Here is a 25240-nt window from a genome sequence, read left to right on the forward strand (position 1 = left end):
GCACTGAAACGTTGTATTAGCATGATATCTTTTGCTCACTAAAAACTTTTCAAAGTTACTATTGGAGTGCCGCAGTCTTTTCTCTTGAACTGTTCTATATATACTGAAGGCACCCATACATCCAGCATTTATACAGCGCAGAGTGCCAGATCACCCTTGTATTGCAGCTGAGAACAATAGATGAAGGGTTTATGCTAATAAGTCATGTTGTGCCTAGGTGCAGAAAACTAGTCAAGATAACCGTGGACCCATCTGTATATATATATATATAGATAGATATACATATATCTATATATATATATATATATATATATATATATATAGACGCCTTTTTCAAACAGCAGCGGCACTCGTGGGATTTGTAGTCAAGTAAAAACGTGTATTTCACATCAAAATCAAAGCCGACATTTCGGGGCCCACACGCCCCTTTGTCAAGGTGAGTAACAGAGGGCACCGGGGTATGGTTATCCCATGAGGGGTAGAGTGCCGGTCCATCCAACGAATATATTGGCTGAACTTGTTCTCAGCAAAAATCATTTTTGTTATGGCACTGATTTCTATATCCAGGGCACCGGGACCGCCATGGGCTCCAACCTGGCGCCATCTTACGCCAATTTATTCATGCATCAGTATGAAAATATGTATATTGTCCCAAAATTTGGAGATAAGTTAGTTTATTTTGGGCGCTACATTGACGATATTTTTATCCTGTGGAGGGGCACGGAGGCTGAGTTTCATGGAATGGTGCAGTATCTCAACTCAATTGATAGTCCCATTCGTTTTACTTATGAAACACACCATGACTATATGAATTTTCTTGATGTGACGATCTTTCGAGAGCACACCCATCTAGGATCCACCTTGTTTCGTAAACAGACCGACCGGAACACATTGCTGTTTGCTACTAGCCACCATCCGGACAGTCTCAAAGAGAATATGCCAATTTCTCAATTTCTACGTGTATTGCGGAACAACTCTTCAATGGCTACTGCAGATCAACAACTCTCTGAGATGTTTGAGAGATTTTTGGCACGAGGGTACTCACCGAAGGTGGTCTCCAGATGCCTTAAGAAAGCTAAGGTCAAGTACAAGAATATTGGTCAGAAGTCCGCATCGAGATTTGATCCCTGTCGGCTTATTTTCACGTCAACCTTCGATACAAATTCCAGGGCTGCTGAAAAAGCTATAAAGAAGCATTGGCCCATAGTTGCAACAGATGCTAAACTGGAGGGTCTGAGCAAAAGTCCTCCTATGCACTCCTACCGTAGAGGGCCTAATCTACGACAGCTGCTGATGCGTCCAACTTTACAACCACAAATCGTAAATCCATCATGGCTGACAATGAGAAAAACAGGTTGTTTCCGGTGCCCTGATTGCACAACATGCAGATCTATGACGAGTGGATCTTCGTTTGCCCACCTGCATAGTGGAAAACGGATCCCTATCAAACACAAGCTCTCATGTATGTCTGAATTTGTGATCTACATTATCATCTGTCCATGTGGGCTTTATTATGTTGGACTTACCACACGGTGCTTCCGTGAACGTATGGCAAACCATCGTTATTCAATTAGACAGGCTCTGGAGAACAATAAAACGGATAAACCAGTAGCCAAACACTGGTTACAATACAAACACTCAGTATCAAGCCTCAAATGTATGCTGATTGACCATATCCCACCTTCTATTCGAGGGGGTGATAGGGAACTAAAGCTGAAACGACGTGAATCACGGTGGATCTTTTAGCTGGAAACACTCACTCCACAAGGCCTAAATGAAGCAAATCCATATGGGATATTTCTATAATGGTCTATAGTCATGGTGGTTTCTTATTATTAGCCTATGGTTCTTCTCTTTATAAATGTCCTATATCTATGTGGCCATACATGTTGTGAGCATATGGTAGCTTTACTGACGCCAGCCGTGGCTACGGCGGCCTCACTTAAGCTTCATGTCTCTTGGCCAGATATATATATTTTTAATTTTATTTCCAGTGATGTTTTATTGTCATTATTAAAAGTTATATTTTATGTTAGTTAGATAACATTGCGGTATAATGTATACCATCGCCAATGTGATGCTTTGGCTGACCCACCGTTTAATGTGTCACCTTTAGTCATTACTATCTCCATGACAACGGATAAAGTTCAATAGTCCGCCCCTGATATAGCACGTTGAGCCATTTCAGATAGTTACCGCGTTGTCATGGTTACGCACGTCACTTCCGGTAAACGCGAGACACTTCCGCTACTCGCGTGCGTTCCACGGGCTGGTGGAACGCACGTGCACTTCCTGTCTCTATTTGTTTGACTCTATTAGAGGTTTAATTACATTTTTAATGTGCCTGGTGCCCTCGTTTTTGCGTGTAGTGCCTAATATAAGTGCACACTTTCTTTGAGATTGCAAAACTGATGTCTGTTTGAGTTTGTTTGATACATAATGTCTTATTACAACTTATGGATTGACAGGAAGTGACATATGTGGGTGTGTTTGGCCTACTCAGATTGGTGATGGTATAAATATCTGTACATGTGAACTTGCTGAACATGCTGCTTCTGGTGCCCTGTCACCAACAACACTGTTTTGCTGTCTTAACAAAGATCATTTGGATATGATCGAAACGTCGACTTGCGGATGTACCAATAAATGATCTTCTGACTTTCTTTTATGAAAATTTGGTGAGTGCCCTCTTTTACCAAAGACTATATATATATATATATATATATATATATATATATCAAATATTAGTTTCTTATCCAGCACAGCAAATTCCGTCACACACACACACATATATATATTGTGACAAGAACACTGGAATAGTGTTTGAGGGTCGGTATGTTTGTCCCAGGTTCTTGTCTTACATATATTAGAAAAATGAAAACTTCTAGGAAAATGTTTTGTTTTGTCAGAACCTTTTCAGTTTATTGAAAAAGCTGGATAAGGGCCCTGAAAGAGAGATAGGGCAAGTTCCAGACATTGGGCCCAGTTCGGGTCTTTGGCCTCACAGAAGACTAATCAGGGGTTTCAGCTGTGCAAGAGTGTTATAGGGCTGCTGGCCTGATCAGTGTGTGCAGACTGCCTGAGGAGACTGGACTCTCTCTGAAGAGAGAAACACGCTTCTTTATACAAGTGAGCTATACAGTGTTTACTGGAGAACTCTGTGTTTTGTTTAGTGATAGTTAGGAACGTCTTGTGTTTAGTTAGTGCCGGACAGGCAAGGTATTTTCTTTTGGTGTTTGTTTTATTTTCTGTTTAATAAAACTGGCTGTGGCCAGTCGCACCACAAACTGGACTTGTGTGTTTCCTCAGCTGCTGCTTGCTGCCATTTACCCCAGGAAACAGCACCTTGTATCCTTACAGTGTTACTATATATATATATATATATATATATATATATATGTGTGTGTGTGTGTGTGTGTGTGTGTATATATATATTTATTATTATATATTAATTTATTGATGTTGTGAGGATAGGTGAGCTTGCTATGGTGAGTGCTGAACTTTCTGTTTGTATATATTTGGGTTGGTGGCCATGGGCTGCATGCACCCCACCCTATGAGTGGTGAGTGCAGACACTGCACCCCGCTTCTGGGGTGGCGAGTGCTGTGGTTTTTTAGATTTGTTTGCATATTGCTGGGTTAATCTTTGGTTAACTCTTATTAACCATAGTCACAGGCCTTTTCATGCACCCCTGTGTAATCTCATTTGTTCTAAACCTGTGTCAGCTGCTCCTTAGTAATTTATCAGCCAGTGTCAGGTGACTAGTATGCCTTTAAAAGCCATATGATTTGTGGCAGGCATACATTAAACCTAGTGGGCATGTTTGCAGTTATATTATGTGTGATACAGTTGCCAGGTTTTTAATTTTAAATTTTTGAGACTTTGTGATAGTGTAGGACCTGCAAGAAGGTGGGGTACCTTGGCGAGCAGTTTGCAGGCTTCCGTGCATTGACCAATTCACTAACTAAACCCCCATCATTTATTTATTGATGTTGTGAGGATAGGTGAGCTTGCTATGGCGAGTGCTGAACTTTCTGCTTGTGTGTGTGTGTGTGTGTGTGTGTATATATATATATATATATATATATATATATTGTCAAAGTCGGAAAAATATCATGCTACACGTTGCCATATATCCACCCCATGCGCGTGCCTGCTGCACGTGCACATTCTCTCCCGTGCGTGCGGATACTCGCAGCCGCGTGATGGCGCCTCGGCCATGCGCTCAAGCGCGTGGTATGTGCATTTACGGTAGAGTTTGTGTGCGTCTAGCGGGCGACTCAATCGTTAAATAATAAAACCAAATAGTATGTTTTATAGATAATGTTCCCCTTAATAATGACTGTAAGTTTGTTTAATGTAAATGGTCGCTGGACAGAGGAATTCCTCTTTATATTGTACGAAGGGTCAGACAGGGTTTGAACAGCTGTGTCTGGTACCTAACTAAAGAACATTTTATTAGAAACAATCCGGTGCTGGTTAGGTAAAGATTAATCGCTCCTGCGTATAGTTATGGCCATTAGTATTTTCTGGACATTCACTATATTTGCAATTCATTACCCATGCGGCGGGAATCTTCAGATTCCCTCCCACCTGAGCAGTTTGATATAGTCGCAGCCCACCTGTTCAAACTAACCTATGACCTTTTGTTATGATGCAGGGAGACATTCCTGTGTCCAATGAACAATGAGATTATAGGTCCCTTTGTAGTGTATTGTACGCAGTGTATATAAGATCAGCCAGCCTGGGCAGCTCTCTCACTCTCCACAAACGGTTTTCATATTGACTAACTTGGAGCTGGTACCAGAAGCTGCGCAGCGATCATTCCCAGTGTGTGTAAGTAATTCTCTGTAATCAACTTGTTCTCTGTTTGTATTGGCCATTCCCTCTCTCTCTGTTATAGTATAAGTTTGTGACGCTATTGTATATTTCTGTATATTTCTGTCTAGATATTCTGTTAGAATTATATGTTAGCCTGTAGTGTATGACTTGTAACTGTTTCCCCTTTTCAATATAACTAAAAGCTTGTTGGTAAAGGTGTTGGAACCTTAGCAAGGTATCGTGTGTTTATTATATTGCAGAAGGTAATAGGAGCGTCTCAAACGCTCAAGCAGCTTTAGCATTAACAAGGTTAAGCAGCGTTATATCGCTACAGTATTTCAATACAAGGTTTACAGCATAAGAGTATCCTTTCGGTGCGTTACATTCAAGGTTTACTGATTGTCACCCTGTGAGCGTCTGCGCCGCTCGTGATCTCCTCGTGGTCTCGAGCGTCCGCTACGCTGGTAGCGTAGCATTACGGTAGTCAACCGCCTATAGCGTGCCCGACACCACGCATTAAGCTGTGAATGAGCGTGTCGCATGTGCGTCTCGATCACGGCCGAGCGTATGCTACGCTAAGTGCGTACCCTTACGGTACCTCATACGCCAATTGCGTACTGTATCTCTTACCCATTTATTGTGAATGTTATAAGATAAATAATTAGCTTTATCAATATATATAAAAAATGTTATCTATACATGTATATAAATATGTATATCTCTCTTTCCTCCCCCACACACTCCACAGCAACACTCCTAGCTCCCACACCCTATCTCAAAGCCCTATATGCCCTCAACAATTTACTCTTACCCCAGGGAGAGACTCACCTGTGCTGCACTCCCCAATATACAGACCCAAATACCACACAGTAGGAACAAAGCGGCCCTCTCACCTCACCAGAAAAGGCCTGTGCAGGGCACGAGAATCCTGGCCAGCGGAGCTGCTGCCATGTCCTTTAACTGCCTGCAACAAAGCTGGACCTGGAAGAGCAGGTGCACACTCAAGCTGCACAGTCACTTTGGGGGTCATTCCGCGTTGATTGCATGCTGCCGATTTTTCACAGCGCAGCGATCAGGTAAAAAAGTGGCGCGTCGTATGGGTACAAAGAGCATCGTTACTGTGCACTGCTTCTAGCGACGATTCCATTCGCACAGCTGATCGCAAGGAGATTGACAGTAAGAGGGCATTTATAGGTGTCAACTGACCGTTTTCTGGGAGTGGTAGGGAAAACGCAGGCGTGACCAGGCATTTGCAGGGCGGGTATTTGACGTCAATTCCGGGACCTCCATCGTTGAAATAATCGCACAGGCTAAGTAACTACAGGGTTGGTCTTGTTTTGCACAAAATGTTTTTGTACCGCTCGTCTGCACATGCAACCACACACTTGGAAAGCGAAAATACACTCCCCCGTGGGCGGTGACTATGCGTTTGCACGGCTGCTAAAAGTAGCTAGCGAGCGATCAACTCGGAATGAGGGCCTTTGTGTGAGAGGCTCCTGTCACTCTGAGGCTGTGCCCACAAGTTTTATATCCCTGGGGCCCCTCTTGTCCTTGGGGCCCAGTACAGGTGTCCCCTTTGACCCCCCCCCCCACCCCCCATCATCATCCCCGGTTAAAGGAAGCAGGATCAGAGCAATACTGTGGAGATGTGGGGAGGGGCGTTTAAAACATTACAGAGCGGAATTGTTATAATATAATTTCCAGGTATAATTCCTTTTAGTCAACTTCATCTTGTACTTTTTAAAAATATCTATAAGCTAATCCTACTAGTAAATGTAGTAGAGATGTGCGCCTGCCCATGTTTCGGGTTTTGGTTTGTTTTTTCTTCGTGTTTTGGTTTTGGATCGGTTTTGCCAAAACCGACCTTGTGTGTTTTGGTTTTGGTTCTAATTTTAAATAAAAATCATACAAACAGCTTAAATCACAGAATTTGGGGGTGTTTTTGTTCCTACAGTATTATTAACCAAATAACATTAATTTCCAGTCTATTTTGAACACCTCACAGCTCACAATATTGTTTGCATCTAGTTTAGGCCAAAAGGTTGCTCCAAGGTAGCTGGATGACAAAGCTAAGCAGTTTTATAAACTATGCTCAAAAAATGCTCCAAAGAGCACATAATATAAAGAAATAAGGTGCAGGATGGAACTGTCCTTGGGTCCTCCCACCCACCCTTATGTTGTATATATTAAACAGGACATGCACAGTTTAACAAACCAATCATTTCAGTGACAGGGACCATCACTTGTGGCTGAAATGATTGGTTTGTTTCAGTCCCCATAAAACAATTTTTAGGACTTCCTCCATTAAGTAATTACTCTGAGGATGGTGATAATGAGGTGTTAATTACATTATAATATTGTACCATAAATTTAATGTCTTCGCCACAAATGACGTAACATGGAGGAGGTGCCTAGATGGCTAACGTTCCTACCGCTACTAAATTTGGCCTCAAAAATGGAGCAGATGCTTTTATAAACATTGTCAGGATTGAAGTAAAAATAATCCCACACACAAGAGGTGGCTTTTTTGGTCTTATGCTCAGGCATCGCAATGGCTTTCTTTTTATCACGGTCAACAACTGCAGCCACTGGTGGCTGACTTACACAAACAACATCATCATCAACATGTTCACTGTCAGATAGTACATGCATATTCCCCTCATCCTGTCCCACTTCCACACACATATCCTCAATTTGTATTATGCCCTCCTCATCAGAATCATCATCATCATCTTTACTTGTACTGCTCCCCGCATCTGCTGATGATTCAGAAATGGTGAAAGGAGATGAAATAGGCTTTTCTATGAGAACAGTGTGAGAAATGTCAGATGACGTGAACACACCTAAATGTTCCACAAAATGTCTGATGGTTCTGATTCTCAAAACACAGTTTGTCTTATTGCCTCTGCAGCTAACTTTCCTTTTGATTTTTTTTCTTTAACACTCTAAAATTAAATTATTTTACATACCCTGACTTAAGCCCTCTATGCCCCTGAGCATCTGTCTTAGCAGATGATGTTGATGGACTTGCATTGTCAATGTCATGACTAGTGGCAGCAGCTTCAGCACTAGTAGTAGCCTCCATTTCTATCAACACAAACTGGTATTGACCTATACAGACAGCGTCGCACAAATGAGTCAGAAATATATATAATAATTACACACTGTGGTTGATCTCACTGACAGCGTCACACAAATGAGTCAGAAATGTATATAATAATTACACTGTGGTTGACTTCACCTACAGTATCGCACAAATAAGTCAGAACATGTATTAGTAGGAAATAATATACTACAGTCTGACCGGCAGTGTCACAGTACTTATGAAAATAAAAAATAAAAATTGTATAGTACACTGGGGTACAGCACAAGCAAAAATATTTTTTTTTTATAATTTTAGGTTCTTTGTTTTTAGCTTTTATTATTTTAATTTTACACTCGAGCAGAGCCCCTGGATGGAGCACTCCTTTTTCAGATACAGCAGACAGAGAGAGCACCCTATTTTCAGATATAGCAGAGAGCACCCATTTTTCAGATACAGCAGAGAGAGCACCCCTTTTTCAGATACAGCTGACAGAGAGGGCACCCCTTTTTTAGATACAGCACACAGGGCACCCCCACCCGCCGCAATCCATGCCACGCCACCCAGTACTGAGACAGACACGTCCATCCAGTACACTCTCCAATGCCGGAGTGAAGATGATGCCGATGCACGGGAATTTATATAGAATCCAAAACCCGTGAGAACCCGACAGCGGGATGATGACGTTTTGCCTCAATGACGTGGTTGAGGTGGGTGGGAAAACCCGAGCCGGGCTCAGATCGCAAAGTTCGGGAGGGTTTGGTTCCCAGAGAACAGAACCCGCTCATCTCTAAAATGTAGTAGTTGGAATTGGATGGCAAAAATTATTACATTATAACAAAGTTCAGGATATAATTAAATAAAGAGCGGCATGTAATTAAAGTGTAGGCACCCTATGCAGGGGAAGCACGGATGTGTGTCTGGTGTATGCTGTAAGTTTATTTTGTATTTTTTGATTCTGATTTTGTTCCACCACTTATTAATTTTTACCAATTAATCCACTTTTCCATATAAAAATAATGGAGAAGGGTGAGGTATTAGCATATAGGCTGAATTATTGCTAATTAACAACATACTCATTCACAGTGCCTAGAGAAGCACAGCTGTGAATATATCATAAATGATGGGAGCTATAAAGGTTCACTGCACATAAGCACCTCTCCAGCAGTGAAGTACAACTCAATCAGCCTAGCACTCAGGAGCAGGGTCCGCTCTCCTCTTGATTTCTAGTCTGATTCTACTTTGACCACATATGACCCTTGTATTATGCTTTCTGATTTTTCTATTTGCCTTGTCTATTATGACTTACAAAAGATGCTTGAGTTCCTCGTTATAGTGTATATATGCTTCTTGATTGTTCTGTAATTTGTTTGTTTGAACTATATAATAATAATAATAATAATAATTATTATTATTATTATTATTATTATCCTTTATATGGCGCCACAAGGGTTATGCAGCACCTAACAAAGTACATATAAAAATAAGCAAAACAAGAAAACAGCTACTTACAGTACAAGCCAGTGTAGGACATATTTAGTATGTTTTACAGCGGGCGGGATGCCGGCTGTCAATATCCAGACAGCGGCATCTCGCCCATCAGAATGCCGGCAGCGGGGCAAGCGCTAACAGTCCCCTTGCAGGCTCAATGCGCTTGCCACGCTGCGGGCACGGTGGCTCACTGTGCTCATCATAGGGTCTATTCCCACTCTATGGATGTCGTGGAATAGCCCTGGCGCCGGGATTCCTGCTGGTGGCATTGTCAGCTGTCAGTGTTCCGGCGTCGATATCCTGACCACCGAGATCCCGACAGCCGGCAAATTAAACGCATCCCTGTAGGACAAGTACATAGTATATAAACATTTCTGCATCAGCCAATATGACACTAAAATAAGCATCAGGGTGCAGAAACAGAGGGACAGGTGCCGTTATAGGGAGAGTTATTTAGAAGATAGTCTAAATAAAAGAAGGAAAAGCACAAGAAGGGAAAGGGCCCTGTTCATAAGATCTTACATTGTAAATAGGAGGGACAGACAGACAGAGTAGGGATGGCCATTGATGTGGACACCATCGCTCTGTCCCGACACCTTGTAAAAAAAAAAGAAAAAAAGGAAAAGAAAAACCCATTCGGTTATGCTGTACCATTGATGAAGGGAAACCATCTGGTTGTTGCCCATCTATGGCAAAAGTATTCAACATGGCCATAAAACATTGATAAATATTAATTATTGATGGTCGATAGCCATCCCTAGACAGGGGTGACACAGGTGGGGGAGACAGAGAGCGTGAAACAGAGGGTGGAACATAATGATGATACTAATGATGATGAAGATAATTACAGATGGAGCCACGCTCATTGAAAAAGTGGAGAGAAATAAAGTACCAGCCAATCAGCTCCTACCTTTCATTTTCCAAACAGAGCCTGTACCATGGTAGTTTGGAGCTGATTGGCTGGTACTTTATCTCTTTCTCCTTTATCACTTTTTCAAGGCTCTAATAGTAGTAGTAGCAGTAGTAGTAATAATTATAATAACAACATATACCTCCCAAACATTTCTGACAGGGGACGCAGGACCGTTGCGCGATGAAGCCGCTCCAATTTTGAAAAGGGGCATGACCTCGTCACTAAGTGCTCTGTGAGGTGCTGGCATGCCCCCTCTCCTTCTGTCTCCAGTGAATAGATGCTGTGCGCATCTGCACAGCGTCTGAGCAGTGAGTGACAGGAGACTCCCAACTACCCCCCGACACACCACCATGGGACACTGCAGATTGCAGGTGGGACAGCGGGACCAAGGCCGGTTCTAGACCTTGTGGTTCCCAGGCCGAAAGTTTGTTTTGGCACCCCCTCCCCCAACAGGTGAAATAGAGTTAGTGCGCGCCGCAGGTGCGCTACAAAAATAGGGGCGTGGCTTCATAGGGAAGGGGGCATGGTCAGTTTTGCTCCCTGTAGTTTTGCCCCGAGTAACTGTTGTGCCCCAGTAGCTGTTGTGCCCCCAGTAGTTGTGCCCCCAGTACTGCACCCTCAGTAGTTGTGTCCCCAGTAGCTGTTGTGCCCCCAGTAGCTGTGCTCCTTGCAGTTATGCGCCCAGTACTGCCTCGGATCCACAGGAGCGCATGGACACTAGAGGTCAATTATGACCCCTAGCGTCTATGACTGTCCTAAACTGCCGTGCGGTGCGCGATGACGTCAGGCGCATCACACGGCAGGCTCCAGTAACAGGGAAAGGTCCTCTCCGCGAAGGGAAACTAGACGCTACCTCACTGCGTGTCTAGTTTCCCTTCGCGGAGAGGACCTTTTCTTAACCGCCGCTATCCGCGTCTGGACACATTACCACCGCCGCCGACATCTGTACACAGTAGAGGCTCTTGCCACGGCGGCGGCGCCCTTGGGATAGCGGCGCCCCCGGCAAAAGTCTTGCTTGCCCGTGGCAAGAGCCACTACTGAGCTGGACAGTCCCCAAAAAACGGGACTGTCCCGCGAAGATCAGGACAGTTGGTAGGTATGATAACAACACACATTTCACAAAAGCAGAAACACATTTAGTATAATGCATATCCTTTTTATCCACACAAGTACTGAAAACAGTACGTTTGCAAAGATCGTGTTTGAGAAACTGAGAAGTCTGCATGTTGTTGTCCTGTGTACTGTAAGCTATTGAACATTTGTGCATAACACTGAAAAGAGTTCAAGAATAGTGCCCCAAATGCATGAAAACAGCATGAGAAATGTCCTTAACTTACTGTTGTTTGGAATGCAGGTCCTGATCTTGACACTGTGAGCCTTCAGTAAATGTAGACTTTACTTCCTTTAAGTACAATGACACCCGGCAATAAATACGTAGATTAGTCTCCGCCCTTGTTCCTCACAGAAACCACTGGCTGCCTTAGGGCTATTTGCATAAGGTTCAGATTTTCCCTGTACTTTCACATGTGCAGTACAGAGCAGTGCATACTGTAAATGTTTCTCCGACGTTCTTTGCTACCAATTTAGAATAAAACAGTGGATTTCCTTGAGTCAATACTGAATAAATATTATTATTATTACCAGTTATTTATATAGCGCACACATATTTCGCAGCGCTTTACAGAGAATATTTGGCCATTCACATCAGTCCCTGCCCTTGTGGATCTTACAATCTATTTTTCCCTACCACATGTTCACGCACACACATACATGCTAGGGTAATTTTGTTGGTATCCAATTAACCTACCAGTATATTTTTGGATTGTGGGAGGAAACAGGAGTACCCGGAGGAAAACCACGCAAGTATGGGGAGAATATACAAACTCCACACCATTGGCACATGGTGGGAATCGAACCCATGACCTCAGTACTGTGAGGCAGTAATGCTAACCACTATACCATCTGTACTGCACAAATAAATATAATTATATATAACATGCAACAACAAGCAAGGGGATCATAATGATTTTTTATACAGGTTGAGTATCCCATATCCAAATATTCCGAAATACGGAATATTCCGAAATACGGACTTTTTTGCGTGACAGTGAGATAGTGAAACCTTTGTTTTTTGATGGCTCAATGTACACAAACTTTGTTTAATACACACAGTTATTAAAAATATTGTATTAAATGACCTTCAGGCTGTGTGTATAAGGTGTATATGAAACATAAATGAATTGTGTGAATGTACACACACTTTGTTCAATGCACAAAGTTACAAAAAATATTGGCTAAAATTACCTTTAGACTGTGTGTATAAGGTGTATATGAAACATTAATGCATTCTGTGCTTAGACTTGGGTTCCATCACCATGATATTTCATTATGGTATGCAATTATTCCAAAATAAGGAAAAATCCCATATCCAAAATACCTCTGGTCCCAAGCATTTTGGATAAGGGATACTCAACCTGTATTATTATTATTATTATTATTATTATTATTATTATTATTATTATTATTATTATTCAAAGCTAAAATTGTGTCTATGATCTACTTTGTGACTATAACTCAGTTGTACTCCTGGCTGAATCTTAGAGGCAAATTTACTATCAATCGTAATTTGGATGAGACTAAACTCAGCTGGTTACTAACATACTCGGGTGTATTTTAGAAAAAATTCCCGGTAATTTACTAAACTCCTGTGCTTGCTGGATTCAAGTTTTCCGATGGTATATGCATTCGTGTTTGGCCGCTGAGTTTACCAGCAGCCAAACACTGCCGAACATGAAGTCCGCATGGATCAGTCAGAACCATGCAGTGCTTCTTTGTTTGAAAGCGTTTAAAATTCAAAAATATACTGTATGGGGTCCCCGCTGCTAAGCATAACCAGCCCCAGGCTCTTCGAGTCGGTCCTGGTTCTAAACATACAGGGGGAAAATTGCATGCGGTCTCATGTATTTAAAGAACCAGCACTGGGCTCTTGGACTCTTTGTGTCGGTCCTGGTTCTAAAAATACAGTGGGAAAATGCATGAGGTCCCATGTATTTAAATAACCAGCACCGGGCTCTTGGACTGGTCCTTGTTCCAAAACTACAGGGGAGAAGGATGTATGGGTCCCCCGTATTTTTCAAATCAGCACCAGGCTCCACTAGCCACGGAGGTAATGCCACAGCCAGGGGACAGATTTATACTGGTCTCTGCGGCCATAGCATTACACCATTCCCCCCCCCCCCCCAACTAGTCAGCCCTGGCCGGGATTCCCTGGGGTAGTGGGGATCGCCCCAACAAAGACCTCCCCCTCCAGGGCCCTCATGGGCCAGGGCTGCAGCCCAAGATTCTGCTCCTCAACCCTGGGCTGCAGTGGGTGGCGAGTTCATATCATTCAAGTGTAAAATGACTAATTAAAATTATGTTTTACTTGTGGAACTACAGGTCCCAGCAAGCCACCCCACATGCTGGCACTTGGAGAACCACAAGAACCAGCATGCAGAGCATTAAAGGGCCCGCTGTTACCTGTAGTTCCACAAGTAAAACAAATTAAAAGAGTGCTACTACATGGCGCTCCATGATTGGCTGACGGGTCCCCAAGTGATAGATGTACCGATGGATACTCTTACGTAGGGTTATTGTCCTGCTGAAAGATGAACCGTCGCCCCAGTCAAGAGGTCAAGATTGCTCTGAAGCGGGTTTTCATCCTGGATGTCTCTGTACATTGCTGCATTCATCTTTCCCTCTATCCTGACTAGTCTCCTAGTTCCTGCCGCTGAAAAACAACCCCACAGCATGATGCTGCCACCACCATGCTTCACTGTAGGGATGGTATTGGCTTGGTGATGAACATTGCCTGGTTTCCTCCAAACATGACACCTGGCATTCACGTCCATGAGTTCAATCTTTGTCTCATCAGACCAGAGTATTTTGTTTCTCATAGTCTAAGAGTCCTTCAGGTGCATTTTGGCAAACTGCAGGAAAGCTGCCTTGTGCTTTTTACTAAAGAGTGGCTTCGGTCTGGCCACTCTACCATACAGGCCTGATTGGTGGATTGCTGCAGAGATGGTTGTCCTCCTGGAAGGCTCTCCTCTCTCCACAGAGGAATGTTGTTGCTCTGACAGAGAAACCATCGGATTCTTGGTCACCTCCCTGACTAAGGCCCTTCTCCCCTGATCGCTCAATTTAGATGGCTAGCCAGCTCTAGGAAGAGTCCTGGTGGTTCCGAAGTTCTTCTATTTATGGATGATGGAGGCCACAGTGCTCATTGGGACCTTGAAAGCAGCAGATATTTTTTTTATACCCTTCCCCAGATTTGTGCCTCGAGACAATCCTGCCTCAGAGCTCTACAGACAATTCCTTTGACTTCATTCTTGATTTGTGCTCAGACATGCACTGTCAAGTGTGGGACCTTATATAGACAGGTGTGTGCCTTTCCAAATCATGTCCAATCAACTGAATTTACCACAGGTGGACTCCAATTAAGCTGTAGGAACATCTCAAGGATGATCAGTGGAAAAAGGATGTACCTGAGCTCAATTTTGAGCTTCATGGCACAGGCTAGGTTTTTTTATGTTTAATAAATTAGCAAAAATCACAAAAAAATGTTTTCACATTGTCATTATGGGGTATTGTGAGTAGAATTTTGAGGGGAAAAGGAGTGTTATGGTAGACTTACCATTGTTAACACTCTTTCTGCAAAGTACAAAGGGTTCCACAGGGAAACATCGGGTGTAGAGTGGATCTGGATCCAGAGGCACCAACAGGCAAAGCTTTAGCTGTCCCAGGATGCATAGGGGCCTCCTCTATAACACCGTCTCCAGGCACGGTGAGCTCAGTTTTGTTAACCAGTCAACGCACGAAGCAGGCAAGAGAGAAGGCAGATGTTAGTCACATAAGAACATATTCTCATGACAGGAGAAGGTACCAGTGGCTAATGCCATGCAAACCCAAAGAAGCTTGATGCGTCAGGGTGGGCGCCCTGTGGAACACTGTGTACTTTGCAGAAAGAGTGTTAACAATGGTAAGTCTACCATAACACTACTTTTCTGCAGCAGGGTACACAGGTTTCCACAGGGAAACATCGGGGATGTCCTAAAGCAGTTCCTCAAGGGAGGGGACGCGCCTTATCGGATGTGAGAATCCGGCATCCAAAGGAAGCTTCCTGGGAGGTGAAGGTATCAAAGGCATAGGACCTAAGAAACGTGTTCAATGAGGACCATGTAGCGGACTTGCACAATTTGTTCTGCGGACGCGCCATGGCATGCCACCAAAGACGGTCCAACAAACCAGGTAGGATGGGCCTTAATTGAAGCTGGAGCTGGAAGACCAGCTTGCTCGTAAGCATGTGAAATCACCATTCTAATCCATCTGGCCAAAGTTTGCTTATGTGCAGGCCAGCCACGTTTGTGGAATCGAACAGGACAAAGAGGGCATCAGACCATCTAATAGAGGCAGTCCTGTCCACATAGACACAGAGAGCCCTAACCACATCTAAAGAATTATCTTTAGCCGACAAGTCCGAAGAGATAAAGGCCAGAACCACAATCTCTTGGTTAAGGTGAAATGATGACACCAATTTAGGTAAGTAACTGGGTCGAGTTCTGAGAACTGCCCTGTTACTGTGGAATATCAGAAAGGGTGGATGACAGGACAAAGCACCTACGTCCGAAACCCGTCTTGCAGATGCAATAGCCAGCAAGAAAAGGACCTTGGCCGTGAGCCATTTAAGGTCCACAGATTCAAGGGGTTCAAATGGAGACTCCTGAAGTGCTTTCAATACAAGAGACAGTTCCCATGGTGCCGCAGGGGGGACATAGGGAGGCTGAATATGTATAACACCCTGAATGACCGGATGTACATCAGGTATAGAGGCAATCTTGCGCTGAAACCACATCGACAAGGCAAATATGTGAACCTTAAGGGAGGCCAGCCAAAGATCTAAGTCTAAGACTCTTTGAAGAAAAGCCAAAATTCTAGAAGTTCTGAATCTATACTATAGGCGTCATAATTCTTATCAGCACACAAAGTGAAGTAATAATGCCACACTCTGTAGTAAATCTGGGCAGAGGCCGGTTTGCGGGCCCTCAGCATAGTCTGAATAATGGCCTCAGAGAACCCTGTGGACCTCAGGAGTAATGCTTCAAGAGTCACACCATCAAAGCCAGTATGGCCAGGTCCGGGTAGAGGCAAGGGCCCTGCTGAAGGAGGTTTTGAGGAAGTAGAAAAGGACGCTCGGCCGAGAGACCCTGCAGGTCGGAGAACCAGTGCCGTCTGTGCCATGTTGGAGTGATGAGAAACAGTATTCCTCCTTCTTGCTTGAACTTCTGAAGTACCTTGGACAGAAGTAACAACTGGAGGGAATATGTAAGGCAGCTGAAAATTCCATGGAAACACCAATGCGTCCACGATCGGCATCCTGGTTCATGATCCGAAGACTGGAACCTTGTGGTTATGTCGAGACGCCATGCGGTCCATGTCTGGCAAACCCCATCTGTCCACCAGGAGTTGGAAGACTTTGGGATGAAGACCCTACTCTCTGTAGTGAACGTCCTGGTGACTGAGGAAGTCTGCTTTCCAGTTTAGGATGCCTGGAATGAACGCTGCCAATATGGCTGGTAGATGGTGTTCCGCCCAACATAAGATCTTGGACACTTCCAACATTGCACTGCGGCTTTGAGTGCCACCTTGATTGTTTATGTAAGCCACTTTTGTGGCATTGTCTGATTGTACTTGAACAGGCCTGTTCCATACCAAAGGCAGGGCGAGACTCAGCGCATTGAACAGTGCTCTCAGCTCCAGCATATTAATCAGAAGAGATTCTTTCCTGGTCCAATGACCCGCTCCCCAACCCTGAAAGCTGGCGTACGTTTTCAGTAGGACAGTCTGGGATACAGAAGGGACGGCGCTAGCTCAATTGATGGTCCTGGAGCCACCAGGTCAGCGACAGACAAAACTCCGGAGTCAAAGAGATAATTTAAGATCTGATCCAAAGAGGTAAGACATCCCACTTGTGAAGGATCAACAGTTGTAGAAGGCGGGAATGAAACTGAGTGAGGATTTGCATCAATGAGTGTATTGACACTCTGGGGCGATGAATTAAGTGTCTTATCCTGTCCTTAAGTTTCAGAACCTTGTCTGGAGACAGGAACAGGCTTTGACTGTGTGTGTCCAGAAGTGCCCCTAAGTCCGTGATGGCTAACCTTTGACACGCGTGTCACTCGTGACACGCCGAGGCACTTTGACTGACACGCCTGTTGGTGCTGCCCTTTGGTTACATGTGCCGCTCTGCTCCAATCCCTGCTTGTTGCGTCATGTGCCGCTCTGCTCCAATCCCTGCTTGTTGCATGGAGGCGTGGTGTCACCGCTGGTGCTGGCGCGAGCGCTCTGCAGAGAACCGGTCGGAAGAACGCTACAGGAGGAAAGGAGATCGGCGAGTTTCACAGCCCTGTAGACAGCCAAGTAAGGTGGCCTTCCGATCCCCACATCCTGCACCTGCAGGCCTGAGAACAGAGAGACGAGTTTCACAGCCCTGTGTGATCATCACCCCAGCCCAGTCCGTCATAAACAGCGCAGGAGGACTTGTGATAAGCAGCATTGTGTGGCTCTCCTGTAAGTGCAATCGTTACGTAGTGTAGTGCTTTAAATTATTTTGTACCAGGAGTCTATCCAACAACACCGTTACAGAGGATAAAGCATTTAATTTAATAGGTTTTTAATTACCTCTGTAACAGTGTTGTTGGACTGACTTCTGGTACAAAATAATATAAGTTAATTTCTGAATTTACCTTTTATAATGCCATGATTTTTATTTATGTATTTTTGCAGCCCTGAGATGGATAATCCAAAACATAAAAAAGCAAGATTGAATGATAAAGGGAGTGGCAGTAGCAGATCCTTTCAAGACACATGGACAGAGATGTATGGCATTATAGACAGAAAAAACAGATCATTGTGCATACTATGTAATGAGACAGTAGTAAGCAGAACATGGAACATAAACAGACATTTTGAAACTAATCATCGCCAGCTCTTAGAAAAAAATCTGGATGAAAGGAAGGAATACATTTCTAGGCAGTTACACCTCTATAAGAGCCAATCAAAATCCCTCCTTAAATTTGGAAAAGGCTCTACACATTTAACATCAGCAAGTTTATGCATTGCTCACTCCATAGCTCAGCATGGAAAAGCCCTCAGTGATGGAGAATTTATTAAAGACACTCTTCTAAGATGTGCACCAGTTTTATTTCACGATATGCAAAATAAACATGCTATTATTAAGCGAATTTCTGAGTTACCAATCAGTAGAAATGTCATCAAAGACAGAATAATGAGATTGGACACAAACATACAGCATCAGTTAAAAGGAGACTTAGATAATTGTAAATATTTTTCGATTTCTCTTGATGAAACTACTGATGTCACATCAAATGCTCGGTTGGCCATTATTGCTAGATATTCAGATGGCCTCACTATGAGAGAAGAGTTGATTAAGTTAGAATCAGTGCCAACAAGTACATCAGGGAAGGAAATATGTAAGGTTGTTATACAAACATTCCGTGACCTAAACATTGATATGTGTAAAGTCGTGTCAGTGACGACAGATGGGGCACCTAATATGGTGGGAAAAAGTGTAGGATTTGTGAAGTTGTTTATGGAAGCTATCGAACATCCACTTGTTCCTTTTCATTGTATTGTCCATCAGGAGGTGTGCCAAGGCAGGATTCACAGAATACTGGGGCAGATGTATTAACCTGGAGAAGGCATAAGGAAGTGATAAACCAGTGATATGTGCAAGGTGATAAAGGCACCAGCCAATCAGCTCCAATATGTAAATTAACAGTTAGGATCTGATTGGCTGGTGCCTTTATCACCTTGCACATATCATTGGTTTATCACTTCCTTATGCCATCTCCCGGTTAATACATCTGCCCCATTATGATTTAATGTCAGTTGTAACAAAAATAGTGAATTTCATAGCTGCACGACCCCTTCACAAGCGAGAATTTTCTGCACTTTTACAGGAAGTTGATTCAACCTACAGTGGACTGCTGATGTTCAATAATGTGAGGTGGCTAAGCCGAGGAAAAGTACTTGAGCGATTTGTGGAGTGCTTTTCAGAAATTAAGCTTTTTCTTGAGAATAAGGATCTTGCAAAATTTCCTCAGCTCAATGATCATAAGTGGGTCACCGCATTGATGTTTTTCACAGATATCTCTATTCATATGAATGAGCTAAACTTAAGATTACAAGGTTTTGGCAAAAGTATTGATGTTATGTTTGGATACATAAAAGCCTTTCGAAGTAAACTTAAAATCTTCAAGCGAGATATAGAAAGTAAAACGTTTAAGTATTTTCCACAAGTAAAAAAAGTATTTTGAGAATGCCAGCACAACTGTACAAAATGAACTAGAGCCCATGCACATGAAGTACAATGATATTGTGAACTCTTTACTTGACCAGTTCAGTGAAAGATTTAATCAATTTAGAAGCCTTGAACAGACCATTAAAATAATTAAGTATCCAGATGTAGTAGTCTACAGTACTTTAGAATTAAATAGTTTCAAATGGATGGAAACTGATGATTTGGAGATGCAACTTGCTGAATTTCAAGACAGCATCTGGAGTCAAGTGTTTGTCGATTTGAGGGCCAAACTTGAAAATCTGGAAAGAAATCGTTTGGAGAATGAAGAGTGCCACTACGAACAGGAAATTTGGAGTGCTTGGAACAGATTACCAGACACTTTTAGCGCCCTGAAAAAACTAGGAATGGCTTTACCCACAATTTTTCCCTCAACATACTTTTGTGAGACCTTATTCTCAGCATTAAATAATATTAAAACAAATAAAAGAAACAGACTGACAGATGAAGTTAGTAGCGCTTGCTTGGCCCTGAAGTGCACAAAATACAACCCTGCAATTAAAGATTTAGCAAATGCAATTCAGCAACAGAAAAGTCACTAAGCCTGGTAAATCATTATTTGTTTTTTGCTTTTTGAACTAATAAATATAATAAATATATTAAATATATAACTCTTTCTTTATTATGGCTGCAAATATCACCAAATTATTGATATTTCTTGAAGTGGCACGCGACCCGAGGAAGGCTACACTTTTTTCCAATTTTCGACACACCAAGCTGAAAAGGTTAGCCATCACTGCCCTAAGTGCACCATGCTCTGAGCTTCAACCAGAGAGGACTTTTTCCAATTTATCAGCCACCCGCGGGCTTGAAGTAAAGTCACCGTCAGCTGGAGATGACTGAGGAGAACTTCCCTTGAACTTGCCAGAATCAGCAGATCGTCCAGGTATGGTAGGATTCTGTTCCCTGGTAACGGAGGTGTGCCATCATAATGACCATGACCTTGCTGAAGATCTGAGGAGCCGTAGCTAGTCCAAATGGCAGAGCCTAGAATTGGTAGTGAAGGTCGCCAATAGCAAACTGCAGGAAATGCTGATGCGAGATGGCAATAGGAATATGCAGATTTCCATCCTGTGTATCCAGGGATACCATATAGTCTCTGGGTTCCATAGCCAGAACTATTAAGTTTTGTTTCCATACAAAACTTGGATACTCTCACAAACTTGTTCAAAGATTTGAGGTTGAGGATAAACCGATAGGACCCATTGGGTTTCGGGACCAGAAACAGGATCGAGTAATAACCTCTGCCCATCTGGAGCTGAGGAACTGGCACAACCACTTCAGTACTCAGGAGGGAGCTTACAACCATTTGTAGAGATTGCACCTTTAACAGATATGAAGGGATTACCATTGAGCAGAACTAGTGAGGGGGATGTCTCTTGAATGAAACAGCATACCCGTGAGAGGCAACTTCCAGCACCCAAGCATCTGAAGTGGTCGTGAGCCAGACCTGGGCGAACTGTAGAAATCGACCTCCCACCCTGGGGTCCCCAAGGAAGAGGCCCATCATGCAGCAGGCTTGTCATGTTTTGCTGCCCAGGACTGTTTCACCTTGGGCTTGGATGGTTTGGAAACGCGAGACTGTCTAGGGTAGGATTGACCTTTCGATTTCCCTTGAGGTTGAAAGGAACGAAAAGTGGTGCTTTTCACCTTCTGTGAAAGGTTAGATGTGGGGAGAAAAGCCGTCTTAGCACTGCCAATTCAGACACAATTGTATTTAGGTATTCCCCGAACAAAATCTTCCCAGTGAAAGGGAGGACTTCCAAGGTCTTCTTGGAGTCCATTTCCACTTTCCAAATCCTCAACCACAGAATGCGGCATGCCAGGACAGACGTAGCTGATGCCTTGAACGCCAACACTCCCTATTGTGATTCAATAACCAGGCTGTAAGTGTAAGGCTCCTGAGACAGTTTCTCTGTGTATGTCTGTATTGAACCAGTACTTACACCGAGACCTTGTCAGATAGTGTCAACTCAACTGAAGAGGCACGTATGAGGGATCGAGATTATTATTTTATTTTTATTATTATTATCCTTTATTTATATGGCGCCACAAGGGTTCTGCAGCGCCCAATTACAGAGTACATAAACAAATAATCAAGCAGGAAAACAGCAACTTACAGTTGACGAAAATATAGGACAAGTACAGGGTAAATAAACATAGCTACATCAGCAGATGACACTGGAATAAGTATCAGGTGGCAGAAGACTGCTGATTTGGTGCAGTTGAATATTATTAAAGTAAGCAAAGGATAAGCACATGAGGGAAGAGGGCCCTGCTCGTGAGAGCTTACATTCTAAAGGGGAGGGGTAGACAGACAGGGGTGAGACAGATGGGGAACATAGAGAGCGTGGAACAGAGGTTTAGGATGAGATTTGGCTGGGTTTGGTGAAGAAGTGGGTCTTGAGAGCCCGTTTGAAGTTTTGTAGAGAGGTGGAGAGTCTGAGGGGGAGAGGTAGGGAATTCCAGAGAAGTGGTGCAGCACGTGAAAAATCTTGGAGGTAGGAGTGGGAGGAAGTAATCCGTAGGCAGGAGAGTCGGCGTGCATTAGCACAGCGAAGAGGACGGGTGGGAGTGTAAAGGGAGATAAGATCAGAGATGTAGATGGGAGAGGAGTGGGTGAGGGCTTTGTAAGCTAATGTGAGAAGCTTGAAATGGATTCTGAAAGGGAATGGGAGCCAGTGAAGGTCTAGTAAGAGAGGAGAGGTGGACGTAGTGCGTTTGGTGAGGGAAAATTAGCCGGGCAGCAGTATTGAGGATAGATTGGAGTGGAGAGAGGTATTTGTCAGGAATGCCAGTCAGGAGGAGATTACAGTAGTCCAGTCTGGAGATGACCAGTGAGTGGATAAGAGTCTTAGTAGCATCCTGGGTCAGAAAGGGTCTGATCCTGGAAATATTTTTTATATGAAAATGGCAGGTTTGTGAGAGGCGCTGAATGTGTGGTTTAAAGGAGAGGGAGGAGTCAAGGATTACTCCAAGACAGCGCACTTGGGGGCTAGAGGAGATAGTAGTGCCATCAATAGATAATGAGATTGTAAGAGGTGAGGTTATGCGGGAGGGAGGGAAGATGATCAGCTCGGTCTTAGACATGTTAAGTTTAAGAAAGCGCTGGGACATCCAGGAAGAGGTAGCAGAGAGACAGTTGGAGATACGAGTGAGGAGAGCAGGGGAGAGGTCCGGAAAGGAAAGATAGATTTGAGTGTCATCAGCATAGAGATGATATTGGAAAGCAAAAGAACTAATGAGCTTACCTAGTGAGGACGTATAGAGAGAGAAGAGAAGAGGACCAAGGACAGAACCTTGAGGTACCCCTACAGTTAGTGGAAGTGAGGGGGAGGTGGAGTCATAAGAGGAGACAGAGAATAAACGGTCAGAAAGGTAGGAAGACAGCCAAGAGAGGGCAGTGTCACGCAGACCAATGGAGTGAAGGATTTGCAGTAGGAGATGATGGCCCACAGTGTCAAAAGCAGCAGAGAGATCTAGTAGAATAAGTAAAGAGTAGTGTTCCTTAGATTTAGCAGCATGGAGGTCATTGCATACTTTTGTAAGGGCAGTTTCAGTGGAGTGGAGAGGATGGAAGCCAGACTGGAATGGGTCAAGCAGTAAGTGTGAGGAAAGAAAGGAAGTAAGGCGGTTGTAGACAATACGCTCAAGGAGTTTGGAGGCAAAAGGGAGGAGAGAGATGGGTCGGTAGTTGGAGAGAGTGTTTGGATCAAGGGTAGGTTTTTTTAAGAATAGGAGAGATGAGTGCATGCTTGAAGGCAGAGGGACAGTGCCTGATGAGAGGGAGAGATTGAGAAGGTGGGAAAGATGGGAACAAGCAGAAGGAGAGAGGTAGTGGAGGAGGCGGGAGGGGATAGGGTCAAGTGGGGAGGTGGGGAGGGGACAGGAACGAATGAGGGCCATAACTTCCTCTCCAGATGCATGGGAGAAAGATGTCAGAGTTGGTGCGAGGGATGGGGAGGGTTGGTAAGGGATGGGAGAAGGCTGGTTACTGATGGTCTGGTGTGATGTGATGTCCTGATGTATGGAGTCAATTTTGGATGTGAAGTAAGTGGCAAAGTCAAGAGCAGAGAGTGAGGAAGGGAGACAAGGTGGAGGTAGGCAGAGGAGTGAGTTGAGAGTAGCAAAGAGGCGCCGGGGGTTGGAAGACTGGGAGGAGATGAGGTTCTTGAAATATGACTGTTTAGCAACAGAAAGGGCAGCACCGAAGGGTGAGAGCATAAGTTTGAAATGGTGGAAGTCTGCCTTAGAGTGTGATTTCCTCCAGTGTCGCTCAGCAGTACGTGAGCATTTTTGCAGATATCTGGTGCATTTGGTGTGCCAGGGTTGAGGTGTTAATTTGCGAGGGTGAATAGTGGTTGGTGGAGCAACAGAGTCAAGAGAAGAAGTAAGGGATGCATTGTATGTGGAAGTGGCTTGTTCAGGGCATGAGAGAGAGAGAATAGGAGAGAGAAGCGAGTCAAACAGGGAGGAAAGGAATGTGGTGTCAATAGCTTCAATGTTACGCTTAGTGATGGTAGGGATCCGGTCTGAAGATCGACAGTGTCTAGGTCGACAATGTTTAGGTCGACCACTATAGGTCGACAGTCACTAGGTCGACATGGATGGAAGGTCGACAGGGTTTCTAGGTCGACATGTGCTAGGTCGACAGGTCTAAAGGTCGACATGAGTTTTTCAAATTTTTATTTTTTTTGGATTTTTTCATACTTAACGATCCACGTGGACTACGATTGGAATGGTAAAGTGTGCTGAGCGAAGCGGTAGCGGAGCGAAGGCACCATGCCCGAAGCATGGCGAGCGAAGCGAGCCATGCGAGGGGACGCGGTGCACTAATTTGGGATCCCGGTCACTTTACGAAGAAAACGACACCCAAAAAAAAATCCTCATGTCGAACTTTAGACCTGTCGACCTAGCACATGTCGACCTAGAAACCCTGTCGACCTTCCATCCATGTTGACCTAGTGACTGTCGACCTATAGTGGTTGACCTAAACATTGTCGACCTAGACACTGTCGATAAAATGAACCACACCCGTGATGGTAGCCTTAGGAGGTAGAGATGGGGAAGTCGAGAGAGATAGGTTAAAGGAGAGCAGGTGGTGGTCAGAGAGGGGAAATGGGGAGTTGGAAAAATCTGAAATATCACAGCGGTGAGTGAATACCAGATCCAGTGAGCTCCCATTCACATGGGAGGGTGAGGAGATCCACTGGGAGAGACCAAGTGAAGAGGTGAGGTTAAGGAGTTTAGAGGCAGGGGATTGTGTGGGGATGTCAATAGGGATGTTGAAATCGCCTAGGATAATGGAGGGAATGTCAGAAGAGAGGAAGTGAGGAAGCCAGGAAGCAAAGTTGTCGATGAATTTGGAAGCAGTGCCAGGGGGGGGCGGTAAATGACAGCTACTCTAAGATGTACTGGTTGGAAGAGGCGTATGGCATGGACCTCAAATGTAGAGAATGTAATGGATGGTTCTGGTGGTATGAGTTGGTAGGAGTAACTAGAAGGTAAAAGGACCCCA

At 44.0% G+C, this 25240-nt stretch overlaps 1 protein-coding gene across 1 annotated transcript in view; it reads right to left on the minus strand.

The window, feature by feature from the left end:
- The window catches only part of LACC1 (laccase domain containing 1), a 141363-nt gene extending 129646 nt beyond the window's left edge, over positions 1 to 11717 (minus strand). Inside the window, exon 1 of the mRNA XM_063952844.1 lies at positions 11645 to 11717. The gene's annotated coding sequence lies outside the window, so the exon portion shown is untranslated. The remainder of the gene's footprint in view (positions 1 to 11644) is intronic.
- Positions 11718 to 25240: the final 13523 nt, after the last annotated feature.

This window comes from Pseudophryne corroboree, chromosome 2, assembly GCF_028390025.1.
Source record: "Pseudophryne corroboree isolate aPseCor3 chromosome 2, aPseCor3.hap2, whole genome shotgun sequence".
In the NCBI taxonomy this organism is placed as follows: Eukaryota; Metazoa; Chordata; class Amphibia; order Anura; family Myobatrachidae; genus Pseudophryne; species Pseudophryne corroboree.